This window comes from Mustela nigripes, chromosome 12 (assembly GCF_022355385.1).
Source record: "Mustela nigripes isolate SB6536 chromosome 12, MUSNIG.SB6536, whole genome shotgun sequence".
Taxonomy (NCBI): Eukaryota; Metazoa; Chordata; class Mammalia; order Carnivora; family Mustelidae; genus Mustela; species Mustela nigripes.
The window spans coordinates 63,261,182-63,281,932 of record NC_081568.1 but is presented as its reverse complement, the minus strand read 5'-3'; the positions used below and the strand labels follow the sequence as shown (position 1 = coordinate 63,281,932).

The window sequence follows — 20,751 nt, the reverse complement described above, 5'->3', positions numbered from 1 at the left end:
CCTGGCAGCCTTTGGAGCCCAGAGCCATAATCTCAGATTTTGGAAAAGCGAACAAGGAAAATGCTGTCCGGACCTTTCGGATCCCTGATGGGATTAGATTTCCTGTATCCCCAGGCCTCTGACAGGCGTGTGTTGTTATCAGGGCTCCCCAGAGCTGGCAAGGTCCCACCTTCCCCATCTCTGCAGCCGGCTAAGCCCCGCTTTGCTGTGGGTCGGCTACTGCTATTCCATTTCTGTCTGGATCATGATCTCAGGCTTCAGAAAAACCAAGTTGCCCTTGGTTAGGAATCATTTTCATAGACCACCTGAATTATTTCTTTGTGGGGGAGGTTATTTGGGTCTTTCTGACCAGGTCATAATTCCACCAAGAAGGGATGCACATGAGCTTAAAAAAGCAAGACTTCTGTTCAAGTGCTAGGAGTCAGGAGAAATTGTGGCCACCCTCCTCACCCTTGTTCTTCAGAGCTTTAGCAATCCATTCTCTACACACTCCAGGGTGAAAGAAACCTTCATCTGATCAACCCTGTGTTTGGCATCATTCATGCCTCCCCAGATCTCCCAGGAGCAAGTCCAGCTCAAGGCTCCTCTGCTCCAGCCTTCTCGGCCAGCCTCATCTGTAGCAAATGCCTGTCCCCCTTCACCTGCATCCAGTCATGGAAAACTGCTTGCTTCCCCTCCAATTAGCCACATACCGCGAAGTACTGTCTTTACTCATCCTGCTCCCGATGCCTAGAATGCTAGCCTGACTCCTTGTCCAAATGGAAAACTCACCAGGATTCGATGAAATTGAGCTCAAATGCAACTAATTACCTCTAGGAAGCCCTTCCTGGTGGTCCCTCTTTCCTCCTACGTCTGTTTCTCATGTCCCCCTAACTAACTTCCTCTTGTCTCCTGGGTCTCACTATACTCTGTCCACCTCTCTGGTGTAGCACTTGGCACACTTCGCTTTGTGATGAGGAACAAGGGGTGGTTGCCAGCAGGGAATTTGAAGTCAGATGCTCTTGGGTTAGGATTCCAGACTGCCCACTTGTTGACTGTGTGACTTTGGGCAGGTTATCACACCTCTCTCAGTAGGGTTCCTATCTGCGAATTGGAACGTCCTAGAACCTTCTTGCACAGATGTTAAAGTCAGATGAGATCCTGCATATAAGATTCAGGCACGGTGGCTGGAATCTGGAAACTTTCAGGGAGCAGCACCTGCTGTTTTTATTTCTTGCGGTGATGGGCTCTGTGTCCGTGATCATGAGCCCTTCAAGGGGAGAGCTGTGGTTAGTTCGATTCTCTAACACAGATGCTTAGCATGAGCCCTGGCCCAGAGAGGCGTTGTTCCGAAAACTTTCTGGATTGCTGAATGCAAAGCCCCCGTGGACGGCTGCTATCTTGGAATAATGGAAAATCAATATTCCAGTCCCACTGTGAACTGATACAGGCAGGTAGTACCGTCCCAAAGGAGAGGCTGGCCTCAGATCCCCATAGGAGAGTGCATGTGCAATGCTAACTCCATTTCTCTGAGGCTCTGTGGGCTCCTTTGCAAATTTTATGCCTCGCAGCCTAGAGAAGAACTTGGGCATTTCAGGCCCAATTCCCATTTTACTTTCAAATTTCCCTGATTCATCTAGTTCCTAAAACTTGTCATTCTCCCAGAATTCCCTTGGATTCACGAAGTAGGGAAGAAGCCAAAACATGGTTAGGAAAAAGCAAAAATTGTCTTCTAGTTTAGCTGCAGCCTTCTGTAAACAGTGTGGTTTGAGGCCAACCCGCCAGCTTTGTAGCTAGCTGGGGCTTAGGAAAGCATTTTGATTATCTGGTAGAGTCAGTCCTGGGGGGGCGGCTGGAGAGGCAGGACTGTCCTCAGATCCATCACAGGGCGGGAGTCAGAGAGGCCAGTTCTGGGGTCAAGTAGGTCAGGCAGCCTCTCAGAGCCTCATGTCCTCATCTGCAAAGTGGGGCTAGTTATGCCCACGGACAGAGCTCCCTGGAGGTGACCAGCATCCTTTGCATTCAGCCAGTGCGTCCCAACAGAAAAGTGGGGAGATGGGAGAAACAGCCAGACGGCACGTGCTGAAGCCGGCGTGTACGACCGAGACCGCCATTTTGGGGGGACAAAGGCATCACCACTCTTCTACCAGCTGCTGTATCTGTACCATCTGCTTGGCTGGCAGGGCAGGGGGAGTCAGGATTCATCTGGAGCAGAGCTGACCTTTGGTTGAGGGGCATACTTACGGACTTTCGGGGTTTGCCATTGAAATGACATTTCCCTTGGGATCAAGGAGCAGCGGTGGATATTACCTGGCTTGGAGAACAGATGGGAGCTGAGGGCAGGGAAAGGAGCCAAGCAGCTTGGTATAGGGGGAGCAGGAGAGAGGGCTCAGGTCTGAGTGGGAGAAGGCGTAGGGCTAGACCACAGGCGGCCGGCCGTGGCAGTGCTCTTGAACCGCTGGGCTTCAGGGCCCTCGTTTATCATATTGAAACTTCAGTGTTGGGGCACCTGGGTGGCTCAGTGGGTTAAGGCCTCTGCCTTCAGCTCAAGTCATGATCCCAGGATCCTGGGATCGAGCCCTGAAGCAGGCATTCTGCTCAGCGGGGAGCCTGTTTCCCACTCTCTTTCTGCCTGCTGCTCCCCCTTCTTGTGATCTTTGTCAAATAAATAAATAAAATCTTTAAAAAAAAAAGAAAGAAAGAAACTTCAGTGTTCACTTTCTAGAGAAAAATATATCCGTGTAAATCCATAGATTAGTAAGGAACTAAAAGACATGGCTCCTTTTTGGGAACTGGAGCGTGAGGAAGCTTCACTTGTTAACCACATACTGTTTTGTGTCCGTGTGCTAATAAAGTCATCTCAAATAGCAATTCTCTCGTTTTGCTCTGGAATTTGTCTGTTAAGTAGCCTCAAGGGTTGAGTAGACTCCAGGAAACTCCAACAGACTCAGCGCTCAGCTCGGTGCTGCCCCCAGCATGTGGAAGGAAGGGCTGGTATCTCCACGCCAGGGAGAAGGGAGAAGGGGAGAAGGGGGAAGGTGTAGCTCTAGGTGAGAATACGAGACAATAATTCTGCCCAGGGAGCCTTCAGAAATGTTTGGGAGGAGGTTGGCTTTCCTGCCATCCGAAAGGATGGGGACTTGGGTTACTTTGCTTGGCAGTTATGTTACAGGAAGGATGACCTCAGAAGACTTGGGAGGACATGGAAGCCCTCAGAGCAAAGCAGGTTGCTATGTGAGAGAAAGAACAAGAAGCCAAGATCAGACACACCGGCTCAGAGCTAGGTGTGGTCTCACACTTAGTCTTGCATAATCCACATTTCACTTTATGAGCTGAGTAGTCTTATTCCCATTTTATTGAATAGGATACTGAGGCTTAGAAGGGAAGTAACTTGCTTAAGGTTTAGACGTCTGGGGGCGCCTGGGTGGCTCAGTTGGTTAAGTGACTGCCTTCAGCTCAGGTCATGATCTGGGGTCCTGGGATCGAGCCCCACATCAGGGTCTCCCTCTTCCTGTCACCCCCCTCGCTTGTGCGCTCTCTCTCTTTGTCAAATAAATAAATAGAAATCCTTAAAAAAAAAAATTTAGTCACCTGTCTGACTCCAAGTTCAGTCAGCTTTCCAGCACCTGAAGGCAGCCCCTTGGTGGGAGACGGTGGGAGAGGAGGGAGGAAAATGGAAGCTGAGGTGGGGATCTGGAAGGGCTAACAGGTGGGATAGAAGATCCCTGAGAACCAGCTCATTATCCTACTGGGTTTGAATAATTCAGCGACACCGCCAAAGTCTCTGATCTAACTTCCAATTTAGAGGAGAGCGCCTTTGAATAAAAAGTGCTTTGGAAGTTGGCAGGAAGTCTCTTTAGAAGTGCGTGCTGCTAGGGGAGGCTGGTTGGTGGAGCGGGTTGGGGACAGGGACATTTAGGGATGGGCTCGTGTATCTTTTGAATGTGAGCATCGTGGCTGTGTTGCTTTCTGGAGTGACACCGACGGAGTCACATTCTGCTGTCCCGATCTGAACTGTTCATGTGGCAAAGAGCAGGAAATCCAAATGAAACAGGCTCAAATTATTTATTGATCTATTATATCTAATATATGTCAGTCCATTTTCCTTAAAATATAAATCACTGGGACAGCTGCTGAAGCCCCAGAACCCTCGGGAGTCACCACGGAACTGCATAGCTGTTTTCCAATAGCTTTGAAGACGTGATGAAAATTGCGTGTTTCCTTGTAACCTGGCGACCTGTCCCCATGCTGCTCTGAGCTTGCCGGCAGGGTAACAACCACACTCGGGCCACAAACCGAACATCTGTTGTATACCTGAGCCTCAGCCTCCCCATTCCTGAAGTGGGGACCACGGTTGCTGCCTTCCAGGATTACATGAGATACTCTGTGTAAAAAAAGCCTGATAAACAGTAGATATTCAACACAAGTTAGTCAAATAAATGACAAATGTCACAAGGTGATAATCTCATCGTTTCTGAAAACATCTGGACAATTGCAACGAGTCTATTGCTCCCACATTCATCATCGGAGCAGAGGTTTCTGCAGAGGTAAGAACTGGACAACTTGACTCCCCTCGTAGCTTTGCCCACCTGCATCCATCTGGACAATGCCCAGGACCCTTGAAATTCTTTTTGTCTCTCTACAGGTGTTGCCTCTGTTCCCACTGGCCCATCAAGAGACTCCTCTCTGCTGTCAACTTGTCCCTGATAATGGTCATTCCAGATAACCCTTGATGTAAGCATCCTTTACTTTTGGTGGCCTTCCTGACTCTGGCCTGGGCTGGGATCTCACAGCTGCCCTGACATGACACAACCCAGCAAGGACGGTGCTTGCTCAGGTCTTTGTCACCTGCCAGCTGTGCCCTAGAAGCTCTGTGTGTGTGTGTGTGTGTGTGACGGAGGGGTGGGTGGCGGGCTTGTGTGATAGTCTGGGAGGGTGCTTCTCAAGCTTCATTGTTTAGAAAATGCATTTGAGGAGCATTTGTACACATGTGGACACTGGGTGCAGCAGTGCTAGCATGAGCCCCAGGCATTAGCATTTCCAACCAGCTAACTTCTCTCTGCCACACTGGTGGAGGCTGAACAGCCTCGGGAGAGGGACTGGGTCTGCCTGGTCCCCACCACCTGGTCCCTATCCTTAGCTCAGTGTGTGTGTGACGCAGACAGCCCACATGTGTTTGCGGATGACTGGGGAGAAACAGTGCGACCTTCCACCTTCGCCAATTGCTCAAGGCCACCTGCGCTCAAAGTGCCTCGGATGGGATGGGGGTGGCTGTTAAAAATTCAGAAGCCTAGGATCCAGCCCTATGAAGTAAAAATTGTTGGAGGGCTGGGCTTATTATTTTTTTTCCCTCCTAAACAATCTCTCTGGCTGCTTTTTATGCACCCCAAAGCATTGTGGATCTCAGATGTTGGCTGGGAGGGATGTTTAACGTGCCTTGATGGGCAGTCACTTGAGGCTAGGACCTGAGTTGAATTTTTCCCCTAAATCTTTCCAAGTCCTGGGCAAAAGGCAGGGATAAATTGTGAGCACCCTCACTGAACATTCGAGAGGAAGATCTGCCCCCAGCAAGTCATTAGGGTCGGTCTGTTGCGGCTGATAACGTAAAACATCTACGCTTAAAATGTCACAAATTCACTCTCACAGAATTTGCCTCAGTTGAGGAAGAAGAAGGAAAAGGAAGTCATATTTATTACACACCTAGGAGCAGGACACAAAGCACTGTGCATGTGTTGTGCTGTTCAGTCTGTCTCACAATCCAAGAGGGTGAGGATCACCTCTCCATTTTACAGATGTCAAAACTGAGGCTCAGACATGCTTGAAGCCTTGCAATGGATAGATGGTGAGCCGGGACCTGAACCCATGGCGATCTATGTGCCAAGTCTCTGCCCTTGTTTTTCCTTTGTCTGGGCCACACTGCCCACACTGCCTTTCCTCTGGAGACCCCTGTGCTGTAGAACTTGTTCACTTCAAAGATGAAAGTGATGTTAGGTCCCCCCACCAGGAGACGTTGGAGCCAAGACTTGAGCATGAGATCCTTGGATGCCTAACCTGCACGGAGGTGGTGGTGTTGGCGTCAACCCTGGCTGGATTCCCAGGTTACCTGAGTGTGTGGCAGGAGTTCTCCTCCAGAGCCCGCTGTTCCAGGCTGACTGACAGCGCAGGTCCTTGGGGGGGAGATGCAGCCCCGTGTCTCTGGATTCCTACCTGCAGGGAAGCTGCAAATTCAGGGTGGGATGCCATGCAGTAGGCATGGGGGCTTTGATTTCAGAAACTGCAGGCATTTGCAAGAACCAGAGAAGCGTTTGAGGCCAGGGAAATAGGCCCTAGAGCTGCAGAGCACCACCCTTGGAGCCCCAGCTGGTAGCAGAAGCCCAGATAACTAGTGCTGATCAGCATGGTGCTTTCTTCATCACCTCTGGCCAAATCATAGTTGCACCGATTCAAGCCATCCTTTTAGCAGCTGGAGAAAAATACTGAGCTACTGAGTCCCAAGGGTAACACAGTAAGCAAACAATACTCATGAGGGAAATGATTCATCTAGTGGCCAAAGAAATGCACAGTTAAACAAGAGGTCCTGTTTCTGATCTCCTAAATAGGTAAAATAATTGGGAAAACCATAACTCCCAGTGCTGGTCAGGATGTGGTCAAACTGGCACACTTGTGTCCTGAGACCAATGGTGTGAATGGACACAGCACATTCTGAAAAGTAGTAGCAGGATGTATAAAAAGCTTAAAAATGTCGCTTTTTAGATGCAATAATTTTACTCTGCAAAGAAATTAACTTGATGAAGGTGAAGAAATGTGTACCAAGAGGTTCATTGCAACAGTATCTAAAATGGACAAAAGAGGAAGATAAGAAAGAAGGCCGTGCATGTACCCCAAATGAGTATGTATGCAGATAAGCCAGGTGTCTGCTAGAAGAACCTGGTGGCAAGGGTTGCTGGTGGTGGATGGGGGTGGCTGGCCTCTGGCCATCAGAGTGACAACAGTTACCGTGATGGGAAGAGGTGGGCTGGGGGAATGTTGGAGCCTGTGGGATAACAGAAGTGGATAACATTTATCCCAACACTTACCATTTGTTGCCCTGTTTTATTATTTTTTTTTAAAGATTTTATTTATTCATCAGAGGGAGGAAGGGGGAGAGAGCGAGCACAGGCAGACAGAATGGCAGGCAGAGGCAGAGGGAGAAGCAGGCTCCCTGCTAAGCAAGGAGCCCGACGTGGGACTCGATCCCAGGACGCCAGGATCATGACCTGAGCCGAAGGCAGCTACTTAACCAACTGAGCCACCCAGGCGTCCCTGTTGCCCTGTTTTAGACAACACAGCACTTCCATTGGGGACTTCCATTGTCCTCGTGAAGAAGGAGAAGCACAGAGAGTTTAAGTAACCCTTGTCCCTTCTGTTAGCAAGGCCACACCTTCAGAACACAGACCCTTTCCTGCTAGGGATGCTGCCCCTGGGGGTCTAATCGCTGCCTCTTGCAAGCTCACGAAGAGCCAGTTTGGCTGGAGGCTTTGCCTACTTCCTGGGTTCCTTTGCACTCCACGAGAACCCCATGGGGGAGGCTATTGCCGCCTAGATACTGGATATGTCCCTGGATAGCAGATTGAAAGGAACATTAGATATTTTATGGCTAAGAAGACAGACTCTGGGAGGACTAAGTAATGTAATAATGAATTCTTCAATTATTAATAATTGTATTAATTAGTTTTAACACCAGTAAAATATTCACTACAATATAATTAATAATGTGGTCTCCATGCCAGACATCGTCTCTCTAATCCCTCCCATGGCACCTCATTTTTATCAGGTGGGATTACTGTTTCCCTCATTCTGTGGATGAGTGAATTGACATTAGGAGTGTTAGAACAGTTTTACCAAGACCACACAGCTAGTGAAAAATTGAACTGGGATTCCAAACTGGGTGAGTCTGCCCAAAGGCAATAATCTGATCGCTTCCCTGCTTCTGTGGGATAGTGGGTAAGATATTGGGTCCCCAGCTGGTTGCAAAGATGCCCAGCTCTTTCCCAACAGGAGTTGTTGGGTAGGGGGTGTGGGGAGTGTCTCTCAGCCATGCCCAGGTGTGAGTCCTTGGGGATGACCAAGCCCTAGAGGTTGGTGGCCAGGGATGCCAGCTGACTAAGCATGGCTGAGCTCAGCCCAGGCAAGCTGAGCTGCCTGTTCTGCTTTCCTGAGCCGTTGTTCTGCTTTGCTACCCTCCTAGGACCTGTGCAGGTAGCTGGAATTCATGGTGAAGAGCATAGTGCCTGGGGTTGCCGCACTGGATTTGGAGCAGAGGCAACGTAACTCTTGGAGTTTGTAGCTTCCTTGCCATTGCCCACGCTTGCCTGGCAGGTTGGAGCTTGTGTGTGCACGTGAGCCAAGGGGCTGCTTTGGTGGTCACCAAAGCTGGGCAAATGCCAGGGAGAGGTGGCCGACATGCTTGCAACTGACAGTCCCACTGGCCAGCCGGGGTCCCCATCCCTCCTGTGGCCCTTATGAGGCTGGGGCAGCTGATTGATGCCGGTCTGGGGATTCTGATCTTGTGTCCTGCAGAGGAGGTGAGAACATGAGATTGGGGGTAGATCTCTGTTTGAATTTCAGCTGTGCCTCAGATATGACCTTGGGAAGTCAATTTCTTTGAACTTTGTTTTCCTTGTCTGTAGGATATTTTCCATAGATGATTGTGATTTACACCTTGCGGGCGTTAAATTAGACCATAAATGCAAGGTTGGCCAATCCTGAGCACACTGTACTCTTTAGCTGTGATTAGCTCTTATCAGGGGTAATTGACCAGTTTGCCTGGGTCCTTCTCTGTGGCTCTTGATGTACTCAGTGATGTAAATCCCTCCGGAAGGAAGAAAGAAGGAACAAATACTAACAGCCACCTCCACCTTGTGGCTTTAATTTCAGTGGTTGGGTTATTTTGTTCATGGTTATAGAAGTTTAGTTTCTGGGGGACTTGGGGGGCCTTTTGGTAAAAGAAAGCCCCCAATATGGCAATATTTCCTCTGGGTGGAGAACACTCAGGAGGGAGAGCTCTCAGCACAAAGGATGTGACCGTTAACATCTCTGACTTGACCCCACTGACCCCCTCTAGTGCTGGAGTGTCCACACAGAGCAGACCATGACCCAAAGTCCACTGAACCTGCAGAGGTGGTGCCGGCACATTGCCCCAAGTCCACTGACAGACATCAGGGAAATAAACTAGAGAATCTGTTCTTATTCTAGAGGTCCTCCCGATGCGCTCGGTACCTGGTGGCGGGGCTGAGGAATGGTCTCTTCCTTCTGATGACAGGTTGGCTCAGCGTGGAGAACTGCTCTGTCTTCAGTCCTGCAGAGTCTCCATGTGACCAAAGCTTTGCACTCATTTATCCATCCGATAAATGCACATAGTGATTTTATTTAGAGAGGATGGGCTGGAGACTGGGTTTTCACTGAAGCCGTGGTCCCCACTTCCCTCTCACCATCCCATGATAGTGCAGGGGGTAGAGGGAGGTGAGAGCCCCCGCTGCGAGAGCTCCGGGGTCCCCCCTAGTGTGGAGCCGAGAGAGGTACATGGCTACAAGACTATGAACTTCTCTCCTGTTCCACGGTCTTATTACTTTAGCACCTTCATTATTGGTCTAGAACTTCTGGGAGCCCAGGAGGGGAAAATAGTTGCTCAATAAAGCGATTCCTTATATTTCCAGTGTTATAGTAATAGGCCCTTCATGGGGCCTCAGTTTCTCCATTCGTAAACTGGTTGATCTTGATGAGCTCTCAGTTGCTTTTAATCTCTGATAGAATTCTGTGATTTTCCTGCTTCCCTAGCACTCTCAACAGCCTCCATGGACAGGCAGAAATGAACCGGGAATGGATCCACTCCAGTGGCCTGCTGCACTTGACAGCTCTTGGCGTGGTCCCATCTTGGGCACCACGGACCCACCAACAAGATTGCAAGAGACAAACACATATGTGGCCTACACAAGAGGTAAGGAGAGGCTTGATGAATGAAGTGGATTAAGTTTCATTTCTAGTCCTGGAGGCTTAGGGGAGCCGATGTAAAATTTTGCTAAGGGCTTTTTGAAAAAAGAGAAAGGAAATTAACTTATTTTCAGGTCCTCTGAGCTTAGTATCCATTATGTCTTTCTATCCCCTTCCTTTTGTAGCCAAACACTTGGGGACTCGGCCCCGAGAAGTTAAATGAGATGCCCAAAGTCCCACAGGCAGTTCATGGAAGAAGCAGGCCGTAGGCTTCTCTTTATTTTCTGTGCCTCAGTTTCCCTATCTGTAAGGATAAAACCTATCAAGTTGCAAGGATAAAACCCAAAGGAAAATGCCTCCCACAAATTAAGTGTTAATAAACAGGAGCCTCCCTGAAGGCTAGTGGTGCCTGATGCCTAAAATCCCCCCCAGGGAATACCAGGGCTCCTCGTCTATCACCGGACTCCCCCTAAATCACGAGAGCATACAGGCCAAGACTGCCTGTTTTCAAAGGAACTTCATGCCACAGTCCAAGCAAACTTACAAGGATCATTCTAGCGGCAGCTCCTGCGATTCCAACTTTGACATTTAGGTAAGACTTTACCTGCAGAGAATTTTGTCTTTGTCTGACCTCTTTTTGTCTAACGCCAACTCACATAGGGACAGAGGGCAAAGCTAAGCTCACCCACATGTGTGTGGGCACTGGTGGGTCCTCTGGGGAGTGTGGGGTTTCTTCCTTTATGGGAATAGCCTCTGCTCATGACCCAGTATCACTGTTGGGAACACAGATGCCCATCCGGTGCATTCATAAATTCTCAAAAGGTTCAGGGTGACTTGTGAGGATGGTGGGCTTGTGGTTGTATCGCCCTCGCCCCGCAAGGACGACAAGAACCCTGGTTCGGATGCATCTTCTCTCTCTTTATTTCCACAAGTCTACACACTTATATATGCTTACATGACCAATCAGAGAGCAGGGTACAGGAGGGAGCGAATCAGGCGGTGCACCTAAACGAACAACTTCGCTAGCAACCAATGCTGTTTTACTTCCTCTTTGGGTGTTCCGCTTAGTGTCACGAGGCAATCCTAACCTGGCAACTAGCCAGGCTCCATCTTTTAATGGCGGAGGCCGCCCTGGCCAGGGGCCTGCCTCCGACATGGTTGGTTTTTTAATCTGCATATTTGAATTTCTCTTCAATGAACACATACCACTTAATAAAATAAAACAGAATACAATGGCTATTCTTTGCCAGCCCCTCTCGTTTTGTGGGCTGGGCATTATACAGTGGGCTTTTTCTAGATGTTAGCGCTATATGAAGCCTCACAGTCATCCCATAAGGAAGGGTTTATTATTTCCACGTATTGAAGGAGGAAACTGAGACTTAGAAATGCTAGGGAATGAAGGTCCTTTATTACCTGTTCCCAAAGCGGCCGGGATCTTTTCAAATTCAGGATCCTTCTGTAATCTGCCACCAGGGACCCGATGATGACCTCTGGCCCTCTCCCATTCTTGTGAAGCTGTCTGTGTGACGGAGGGCCCACCTCACTCTCACAGGCCCCTGGGATAAGGGTTTGGGGGTCTTGGGAGCTCAGGAACTGTGTGTTGCTTTGCCAAAGGCCCACGGGGCCTGGACATCATGACCTGGCTGACACTGTTCTAGCAAAGGGAGCTGAGGCACAAACAAGCCTGTGAACTCAGATGCCTGGATTTGCACGGATGCTGCCTGAGATTGGGGGTGGGTGAGTGTAGGCAGTGGGGAGTGGGGTGGGAGGACCGGGCTGGGGCAACCCAGAGCTGGCCGGCCCTTGCCCCCATGAAACTCTAGATGCCGAGACTGAGTTTAGTCTGGGTTTCTAGGGCTGGTATCAAATCATATTTCAAACACAGAGATTGCATTTGATTTGGCCCAGTGGGGAAAGGAAGCTTTGGGGTTTATTTTGTATATTATCTAAATTGGACCCCACTGAGTACAGTCCGAAACTGGGAGCAATGGCCCACATTTCTCTGGGCCAATGTGAGAGTTACAGGAACATGAGGGCATCAAGGGTCTGAGTTAGTGTCTGGGTAAATTAGAGGGGCTCAGTAAATGCAAGTAGAATCTGCTTCCCGCTTGCTGCCTAGCAGGGGTTCAGAGGCTCATAAATATTCAGATACTTCCAGTGTGAAACTGGCCATACAGAGGCAAATGCAGGGGCTGGGGAGCTCTGAGATGGGAGTCTGGGGTATGAGAATTTTTTTTTCCCCTGGGAGGGAAGCATAGAGCCCTCTTAGAAATACAAAAATAAAGCTAGATCATATATAGGACTAGTCATCATCTGTGGAGCCTCTCCCAGTTCTAGGCAATGTCCTGACTCTTACACATATCAGCTTGTTTCCCATGTCACAAGCCCAGGGGTTGATAATCTTTTCAGAGGCCAAGGTCACAGTAGAAACCAAAGGACAGAGGTAGCCTACAGGACAATCTTGAGTCGTCCTCAGCTGCCTTCTCCTGTCTATTAATAATCCCTCCTTAGGTGCTGCAATCTGTGTCCAGGTTCTAAGCCGGAGGCTCTCAGCCTTGGTACAGCTGGCGTTTTGGGGTGAGCTGATTCTTTGTTGTGGGGGCTGCCCTGGACATTGTAGGCAGGGTGCTCAGCAGCATCCTTCCTCTCCCTGCTAGAAACTGGTAGCATTCCTCCTCTTCCTGCCCCCAGATGTGACAGCCTAAAATGTCTCCAGACATTGACGATGTTGTCCGGGGACAAAATCTTCATGAGGACTGCTGCTCTAAGTAATGACCTATGAATGAATGATGTCAAATGAATGTCTAACCCCAACTGAGTTCCGGGTTCATATAACCAGCTGCTCCCACCATGGCTTTGCTCAGGTGCTTCCCAGCTCTCTTTCAGGTGATGTGCTCAAGGTGGAACTCTTGATGCCCCCAAGGTCCAGGCTCCCTGCCTCAACTTTGACCAAGTCAAAGACTTTTCTTTTGCTCATTGACTGGAATGAGAGATGTGAAATGTATCTTCCTTTTTCCTTACCTCACATCCCATAGATCACAAGGTCCATTCAATTTCCAGAGTATTTTCTGACTCCGTGCACTTTTTTCCATTGCAGCCCTTTTCCTCGCCCAGCCAGCCTCTTCTGTCCCCCAACCCCTGCAGCACTGCTTTGACCGTTCCCACTTTGCCAGTCCCTTCTCCAAACAATGGCAAACATGGTCTTTTTCAAGTAGAAATCTGAATATGTCACTTCCCTGCCTAAAATCCAAACTCTTAACTGTGGCCTTGGGGGCCTTCCTTGTCCTGGGTCCAGCTCCCCTCTCCAAATTAGAATTTTGCGATTTTCCCAGATAGTTCGTGTATAAGTAAAAGTAAATTCATTTATTTTCCCCATGGTCTTGCCACAAGGTCCCACCTTTAAAGGTGCTCAGTCTAGTGGGGACATAGAAAGGTAATATATAGAACTGTGAGATCAATGATAGTAGGGCGTAAAGAGTCAGAGAGTCCTGAGAACTCTGAGTGCAACCAATTGGGCCTAAGAGAATATGGAGGACTTCGCGGAGGAGGTGACGTTTCAAAAAGGTTCAAGAGAGAAATTCTGAAAGGCTGGGACAGCACACATAAAGGAAGGTATGACTATGTTGCAGGAAACGTGGTTCAGTGTTGCTGAAACATAAATTGTGAGAAAGGAAGTAGTGACAGGAGGAGAGACAGGTGCAGGGGCAGCTGAGGACTTAATATTAAAGGGCTGAGGTGCCCTTTCCTTGCATAGAGCGTTCAACTCCAAGAAGTAGTCACGGTCATGCTGAAAGATGGGTAAACCACAGCGTAAGAAAGCCATGCCACTACCCAAAGTCAGAAACTAGGAAGTGGCAGAGAGGGGAATCACATTCAGGCTGCTTGAATTCAGGTCCACATGCTTCCTTCCCTGTCACCGATAGGGAAGTTGTATTGGCAGATGGAACAAGTAGAGAAATGGCCTTAGGGAAGCTGGATGAGGGCTATGTAGTGAAAGCCGATACCATTCATATATACAAGAAAAAGAATGATCAAAAAGTCTGATTTCAACTTACAATACAAACATAAACCTAGATCTTTTATAGTAATGTAAGGATTGGAGTGCCTGGGTGGCTCAGTCGATTAAGTGTCTGACTCTTTTGGCTCAGATCATGGTCCCAGGGTCATGAGATGGAGCCCCTTGTTGGGCTCCACGCTCATCATGGAGTCTGCTAGACATTCTTTCTCCCTCTCCTCCTCTCCTAACTCGCTCTCTCTAAAATAAAAATAAATCTTAAAAAAAAAAAAAAAGTGTAAGGAGTGGCAATTAATTCAGATATTTCAGAAGCATGGTAGATCAATCCAAACATGTTTGTGGCTTACCCTTAGCCCAAGGCCACTATTTTTTACTTTCACAGACATTTCCCAGGATTACCTTCAGGACGGTCTGTTACAAATTAATAGAGAGATAGAAAGATAAATAGATAGCTAGAAGGATAGGTAGATGGATAGCTAGAGGACAGATGGAAATCATAGAGATAGTTATCACCCATTTTAGAGATGAGAAGCTGAGGCCCAGAGATGAGAGTGTTCATACAGCTCGGATGGACGGAGCAGGGACTTTCCCCCACCTGTGTCCTTTTTACTGCATTTCCTTACCTCTCCACATGGGAAGCTGTGGTCGTAGAGTAGATGCCTGTTACTCTTTTTCACACAACATCTGAATCCCCTTCTCCTGTTTGAAGACAGCATCTTTGGGACAGATTCCACCTTTCCCTCTAAAAATATGAAAATGCCAGGATCTTCTTCTAGGCTCACTTGTATGGAGAGCTGGTTTTGTCCCTCAAGGGGACCCACTCCAGATCTTGAATGACAAGCTAGAGACACAAAAAGGCAGGACTGTGCCAAAGCTTTTGTGGGGATGGGTGGTAGAAAGGGTGCCAGCTTCATCTGAGTTCTAATTCTATTGTCATTACCCCTAATATTGGCAGTGAAAGCCACAGGACCATCCTCAGCAATGGCAGCTCTGAATTGATGTTTCTACTGGGTCAATAACATACAGTGATTCGGGGAAATGGTCCTTGGACCCATCTGTGTTCAGGTCTTGAGCCTTCTTCGAGGTACAAGAAGTATCCAACATCCCTTTTTGTGTGGGGGAGATGGGGCTTCAATGAATCAGAGCCAGTGACCGTCCCAGGTGTCTGATCTTAGAACCACAGAAAACATACAAGAGATTCCTGGGAGCTCTGCATGGTGATTTTTTTTTTCCTTCTTTCAATACTTTACTTGCCCATTTTCCATTTAGAAATTACCGACAACAGTTTTCTGATTGCCGGGGATAATGTATTCTGCCTATTTACAACTCCATCTGCGAGGAGAAAGAAAAAAAATCCTCCTGAATTCCTTGAGTGATGGCCTTTGCATAATTTTGCTTTGCCCTCTTGTTCTTATGATTGCCGCTCCTCTGAATAGTCACCCAGGAAGGATCCGTCTTTCTTTTCAGATCATAGGAGCTGAGTCTCCTCTTTGAAGTTGCCTCATTTTCAGAGAATGTAGTTGGTTGCATAGCTTCAGTCTGCTCTTTCCTTAGATATTTGTGTCTTTGTTTTCCAGAAATATCATTTGGGAGCACTGTACCAATCAAGACAGGCTAGATGATGTTATGGTAACTAGCGATCCCCAAATCCTGATGTCTTATGAGAACAAAGGTTTATCACTCTCTATCCTGAGTCAGGCAGGTTCTCTCAGTCTTCATGCTGAGGTCCAGCTGATGGAAGACCTCTGGCTGGAGCTGTGCCAGATGTACAGCAGGAAGAAAAACGTTCTAGCAAATCATGTGCTGATTCTTAAAGCTTTTCCCAGGAAAGGACTCATAGCTGCCTTCCTACTGTCATAGGCCAGAGAAATCACATGGTTTACTTTTAAGTTCAAAGGAGTGGAGGTATATTGTCCTCTCCCAGTGAAGGACACACACCTACAGGGAAAGTCCATTTTTCCAGCCACTAGTGAGTTCCTTTACTCTACCTCAAGCAGAAACACTCAACTTTTCCTTAAGGGGGACAACTCAAGAATTACCCCAATGTCCCACCCAGTCACTGCTTCAAATTCAAAGTTCAGAATCTGTGTAGATAGTTTCTGCATGGTTTCCATCAGATGCGGAACTCTTGGATCCAGGGAGCGCTTGTCATAGCTGGGTTTCTTTCTAATGGGACCGTAGGCTAAGGATTCATGATTTATCTGGGAAGTGACGAGAAAGGCTAGAGGATTGAGAGGTGAGACAAGGACCAGAAGACAGCCAACGAGAGCACAGAAAAACGGAGCTCAAGTGCATTGGAGAAATTACGGGAGCTGGTGAAGGGACACGCTTTAGGATTACCCACTTCAGGAACAAGGAACCTTGACACTTATTCATTGACCCCACCAGTGGTTTGTTGAGAGCTGCTTGTAGGGAAGCTTAATTCCTCAGTACATCTGGACTGCCAGCTGGGCAGAGAAAGCCTCAGGCCAATAAATTCAGGCAATATAGCTGAGATTTGTGCTAAAGAGTTAGGCATGAGGGAATAGGAATGGGGCACTGAAAGCATCCCATATCAGTGAACCAAAAGTACAAGTTACCTATTTATTTCTACCCCGAATGCACTGATAAAACAGGGACAGGATAATTCCAATAAATACTGTCATTTGGAAGGGAAAGAATGGGAGGTACACAGCAGTCCCCGGTCCGTAGCAATTCTGTAATCCCGTATGACAGGCGTAATCAGATTCTTAGCTGGGGATGGAAAAATCCTCGCCTCTTCCTTTACCTTCAAGGATTCCTTTTATATTCTCTTTCTTAGGTGCAGCTGAAGAGGGCTTTGGAGAATCTGTTCTCAGCTCTCTCCCCTGCTTCCTCCTATAGAAGACTGAGGACCCACAGGTCATTTGAAGTCTGGCACTGTCATAATCTTTTTTTGGGGGGGTCTACAATGATGGTTCTTTAGACTTCAAACTCTCTCAGAAACTTAGCTGGTCTCTTGTGGTCCACATCATGTGCTGGTACCATCCACGTTAATTGTTAAGACATGACTTTCTCTCAAATTTTAATTGTGGGTGTCTTGAGTTTGTCAGTTATCTGAGCAAGAGCCACCTACTTCGGATCTTTCCCCTGAGCCCTTTGGTGCAACTGAGAAGGTTTATTAGATCTCTGTTGGTTTTCTATTGGTGCTGAACAAATGACCAGACTTTTACTGGCTTGAAACAACACATGTCATCTCATAGGTCTGTAGGTCCAAAGTCTATGTGCGCTGGGGCTGAGTTCTCTGCTTAGGGTCACACAAGGCGTACCTCAAAGCTTTTGTAGGACCATGCACCTTTCTGGAGCTTGGGGCCCTCTTCCAGTCTCAGGGGGTTCAGAGAAGAATCCAGGTCCATGTGGTTGTAGGAGTGAGGGTCCGATGTCTTTTCTGGCTACTACCCAGGGGTCACTTTCAATCTCTTAAGGCTGTCCTTCAGTCCTCACAGGGCAGCTGGGAATCTCTCAAACCCCCTTTATGGGTTCACCTGATCATGAGGACCCTCCGGGAAAATCTTGTTGAGAAAATCTCCTCAAAATCTTCTGGTGATGGGCTTTAATTACATTTGTCGTATAATTCGTAAAAATTTTGGGAGTGATATCTCCTCAGATTCACAGTTTCTGTTCACATCAGAGTGGAGGACTTAGGTCTTAGGACTTCTGTACAAAGTAACAAACATCATTCCTGCCCACATTTCATTGTCCAAACCAAGTTAAAGGATACCACTCTGTTCAACAGGATGGAAGTGTGAGGACGGTGATGGTGTGCACTCCTGCCGCAAGGGTGGGGGCGAAATTAGTGTACCGGTGAACAGGAATGCACACTAATGCTCCCATGGCCCTGGGAAAGGGCGTTTTCATCTCTTCAGGACAGAGGCTCTTTCTGCTAGGTGTCTCTCCCTTCAGTATCTCTGTTGAGAAACGTGTTTTTGGAGTTTGGGAAACAGGACTGAGATCCTTCTTAAAGGATCATCTGCTTTGACTGGCATTCCCTGACTTTTTTTCCCACCAGGATCTGAGCACTTGTAAGCCCTCTGCCTCTTTGTCCACATGACGGGACATTCCCAGGGATGCCCGGCACTCCTATTGCTTTACAACCTTGCCTCTCTTGAGTTGACATGTTGGACTTAGGTAATTTTTGTGTCCATTTGACCTATGGTTTTCAGAGACAAGGGAGGACTTAGGTTCCCAAATGTCAGAGATCTTGGTTAATCTGCAGCCTAATCGGTAGTTCCGGTGGCCAAGTTTTCCAAAGGCCCATAGAGAAATATTGTGGCTATATCTGCTTTCTGGCTTGTAGGCTGATGGACTACAAATGAGTCAAGGTCGAGTCAGGGAAGGGGAAACCACACTGGTGTGGGATAGGTGTTCTTACCATGGGAAGCCCAGCTGATGGCGGGAGGATGCTACATAGGTTCCTAGTGGTGGACAGGAAGGCTCTGTCCACGTTGATGTTTGAACTGAACCTCAAAGGTTGAGGGAGAAGTTTGCCAGATGGAAGACCTTAGAGATAGGGGAACGAGACTGGGAATTCTGGGCAGAGCACAGAAGTATAAAGACCTGAAAAGCAATTTAGCCTCGTGGCTAAGAGTGTAGCTGTTAGAGTTAGACTGGTTTGGGTTTGAACACCAGACCTGATGCTGACTAGCTGGGCAGCTTTGGACAAATCACTTCATTCTCCCGAGTCTTGGTCTCCTCCCATGGAAGATGGTGGTTTCTCCACCTCAAAGGAGCATTATGAAAATTAAAAGTGATAATACCCATTCTTTGTTCCCCAAAGCTCAAAAAAAAAAAAATGACCCAAGTCACGTTTAATAAAGGCACGTAAATAGAATGGAGGAAGGTGTTACTAGGAAAAGGGAGGAGATTTGTGTGTGGGGAGGATGACTGTACGTCACAATGCTCCAGGGTTGGAGGAAGCAGGTAATAGAAGATGAAACTAAACGTGTTAAGTTGTAAAGTCTCAAGTGTCTTTTGAGATAAGAGTTTTGGGTTTGATATAAGGACAAAAAAAACAAACAAAAACAAAAACCGATGAAAGTAGCCAGCCAGAGACACAGCACAATCAAATCTGGTTCTGGAAAGCTCATTCTGTAGCATTGCAGAGGATACACAGGAATTGGGGACCAGCAAGGAGCCTGGCATCATGCGCAAGTGAGACATGGAGTGGCTTGATGTGGGGCAGGGCCATGGCCAGGGGTATGCTGACACACATTCAAGATAATATGTTGTGAAATCAAAGATCAATGAGAAGAAAACCCACCTGGTTCCTGTCGAGGGGCCTCATTGAGCTCAGCTTCCAGAAGCTACCATGATGCCTTGAGACTGCACTCAACCTGTGGCCACAGGGATCACTTCCACAACATGGCAGCTTATTTCTGCAACATCATGTAGAAAGAGTGTCTCCTACTCTAGTCTGCTAAAATGACATCTTCTATAATCATATGAGTGACGTCCCATCATTGCCATGTTCTGTTGATTAGGAGCAAGTCACAGGTCCTCTTGTACTTGAGGGGAGGGGACTCTACACAGGGTTGACTCAGTAGGGTGGTTACTCAAGGTGTATCCTCCACATTCTGTCACAGCAATGGCACATAGTAGGTGAACAATAAATATTTTTTGAAGAAGGAGATGACAAAGAGTGAATCCGATAAAAGGAGGTCTAAGGAAACCCAACTGGACTTATGTTTTCATACCTTTGCAGCACTTGGGTGTCGGAGTTTGTTTAAAGGAGAGATAATAGAATGGACTCTTATATTCCTGGATCCTGATTCTCATCCTGTGTTTCTCCCTGGATGTAGGATAATCATGAACAAAATTGGGCAGCTAGGGCTTGGGGCGGGGATTGAGGCGTAGGTGGCCTTGCATGGTGAATGCCATTGCCCCACCCAGGTAAGTGCCAAGGGAATGGGGGCAGGTCTCCTAACATCACCGCACTTCTGTGTGCAGTCAGTGCTGTTGCTATAATGAAGACAATGATTAGAGTGGATTTCCACAATTACCACATCAGCTCTGCTTATTGAGATATGAAAGCCCAGATGCCCAGGGCAACCCAATTCCTTCTGTGGCTGATTTTCCCTCTTCTCTACCCAAATTAATTTTTCTTTTTCTCAAGAAAAAGACTTTCCTGGGAAAGTCAGTTATAATCTGAGGTGCCATCTGTCTTTCTGGCTTCAAGCCAAACAACTTCATTAAAAATTGGGAGAGGCTTTCCCGCTCTGTTTTCAGCTTGCACCGTAGCAGAGGGAGAGGAGTGGGCAGGGAGGGTGTCTTGGAAAGAGGGCCAGAGACAAGGATTTGAGTACACACGATTTGGGGGCAGTGACCCCAGGAAGCACCAGTAGGGGAGTGGGGAAGTGAGGCAGGGGAGGGGAAGAAGATCGTACAGGGAGCTGTTACCAGAGGTAACAATGAGGAATTGTAAACATGCCTCAGAGTTTTCTCAGTCAAAGGGCAGGAAAGCAGGGGAATTTATCACCAGTTCCTGTCCACAAACACTCGAGGGAAGCCTCCAAGGGTATGTTTTCCATGGCTCTGCAGCCCGAATGTAGGGCAAGCGGAAGGTCGCATTGTAGGTGCGGGTGCTGGTAGTAAGAACGGTGTCCAACGGTGTGCACCACTTGTGTAGTGGGGCAATGATAGGTCAGGAGCACGGCTGTTAAACCAGGGCTCAGGTGGTCCACACTGACAGTCATGCTGGGTCTTTAGGCAGGAAGGAGACACAGATCTGTAAAAATAGTTTTTTATTTGTTGCTGGATTCCGTTTGCAAATA

At 47.9% G+C, this 20,751-nt stretch overlaps 1 long non-coding RNA gene across 1 annotated transcript; it reads left to right on the top strand.

Annotated features, from left to right (window-relative positions):
* The first annotated feature begins 9,215 nt into the window (after positions 1-9,215).
* On the top strand, positions 9,216-10,429 carry LOC132027842 (uncharacterized). The gene is made up of 3 exons (XR_009407224.1): positions 9,216-9,280; positions 9,796-9,955; positions 10,381-10,429. It is a non-coding gene; the product is annotated as an uncharacterized LOC132027842 (long non-coding RNA).
* Positions 10,430-20,751: the final 10,322 nt, after the last annotated feature.